This window comes from Cetorhinus maximus, chromosome 17 (assembly GCF_964194155.1).
Source record: "Cetorhinus maximus chromosome 17, sCetMax3.hap1.1, whole genome shotgun sequence".
NCBI classification, from domain to species: domain Eukaryota; kingdom Metazoa; phylum Chordata; class Chondrichthyes; order Lamniformes; family Cetorhinidae; genus Cetorhinus; species Cetorhinus maximus.
The window spans coordinates 69809824-69812015 of record NC_135895.1 but is presented as its reverse complement, the minus strand read 5'-3'; positions in this window follow the sequence as shown (position 1 = coordinate 69812015).

Genomic DNA, 2192 nt, shown 5'->3' with positions numbered 1-2192 from the left:
CATGATTCTATTTCAGTCTGACCATCCATTCCCTATCCACCCCCTTTTCTTTAAGCGTTCCAATCTTTCAAGATTGCATAAAAAAGGAAGGGTTGGGGGACAGGACATTTCTTGGGACCTCCATACAGTTGATCATAGACTTACCCAAAAATGCTAACCCACTTATTTCAGCTGCTAACAATGTGAAATTGCAGGGAATACACAGTTTCCTACCCTGGACACTTTGCTCATCTAATCATCCTGTAGTTTTTCATAGGAACATAGGACTTAGGAGCAGACCATTCAGCCCTCTGCTCTGCCTTTCAATGAGATCATGGCTGATACAGTTGTGGTCTCAACTCCACTTTGCCATCTGCCTCCTTAAATCTTGATTCCCTTGTCTATCAATTAAGTTTAATCTTCCATTAAGTCATATTTCCAACTTAACTACATTATGGAATGTCATCCTTTTATCACAACTGGCATTATTAAGCAGTCTAAAACTGTATTGTAAACCCTGAGTGAGCTAAACAAGTTTTAAAGCATAGCCCAAAAATGAGTGGTTATGGGAAAGCTCATTTAGCTTGAAGATTGACAGTGAACCTTTTCTTACCAACTCCCAGCTTGTTCCTGCCAAATGTGTAGTATGAAATACAGTATTGTACAACCAGCACAAGATCATTGCTAAATATCTGAAATGATGCCAGGTTAATATGTTAGTAAATCCAGAGACTAAATTAAACTTAACATTTACTTCATAATTGAATGTTTTGCACTGTACTATTCAAGTGCATAAGACCAATAGATTTTAGATTAATATAGAATTCTGCTAGATTTGTTCTGCAAACAACTGGTTGTTTTTGTTGCCAGATTGAAATGATGTGATTAAATTTTGAGAAAACTGTAGGTTTTCTCCTTATTCTATTGTGCACATTTTCTGACAAAAATATAAAAGCCAACATTATGAAGTTTATAGTGCTGCAAAATGCTAATCTCTTTCAATGTTAATATATCTTACCATAATACTGGCTAAATGGTTGACAGTGCAAGGATAGGGCAGATAAATTCAGAGTTTAAAAATCAGCTACTTACTATCTCCATTTATTGAATTTACTGATGGTGTGTTGAGGAAAAACAAATGGCAGTCATGAAATATTTAGGTTCCCTATTTCAACCTTTTTATCCAAGCATCAACCTTACCTTTCCCTAATTTAAACAATGGCAGATGATCTGTACCTGATCCACAAGTGGAAGTTGAGGATTGTTCTGCTTCAGCTACTGCATGGAAACTCCATAGTTGTTCAGGGAAACTCAACCACTATTCACACCCACCATATTTGAAAAAAAACCTAAACTCACAGGTACAAACCTGCTCCTTGACTTAATTTAGTGCAGAAATAAAACATGCAATTATGAAATTCCAGTCCACCTTTGGTTCCAATTGTTTTCGTAAACATAATGGATAGGAAATTGGTATGCATTTCACCAATTCTTCAAGTATAAAACAAGTGCAACATACATCAAAATACCATGCCTGATCTGTGGCAGCAGCATTGCTAATTCATTTCTTGTCGGCTAATTTGTACTGGATTCATGTGACCACAGATGCTTTGCACCTGAGAATTTAGATGCAGTTATGAATTCCACCCTAGGAACAAGGGCAATTGAAAGAAACTCACATTTCAGTTCTGGGTATTTAGGTGTGTGAGGACAGGTCAACTGAAGAAATCAATGGACAGGCTTAAAAGATCACAGGTACAGATGTATTGGTTATATTAACTCATTTATGCCCAAATTGCTGCAATTTATCTGTTTGACTCCATATTAAGTCATTATCTGGGTATAATCAAGAAGAAAGTCCAGGAATTGTAATTGGATAAAGACACATCCAAATCAGCATTAGAAAATGTGTTTGGCATGACCACCTTAACAGAGATCATGCTAAGGTACCATGCTATTGCAAAAGAAAAAACACCTGGGGTCTTATTTTCCAAATAACCTTTAGTCAGGGGCAGGCACAGGGAGGGAGTCTTAGTAAGTTTTATCCTCTTTTGATCCAAAGGTTAGTCCTTAAAAATACTTGTAATCCACAATAACGCTAGAGCCAATCTGGCTAAGGTCTGATAAGAACATTCACAATCTTAATTAAAATCCTATTTTTCTGGCTTTGTCTAACATCTAAATAATACACAAAGGACACAAAGCCCATGAGG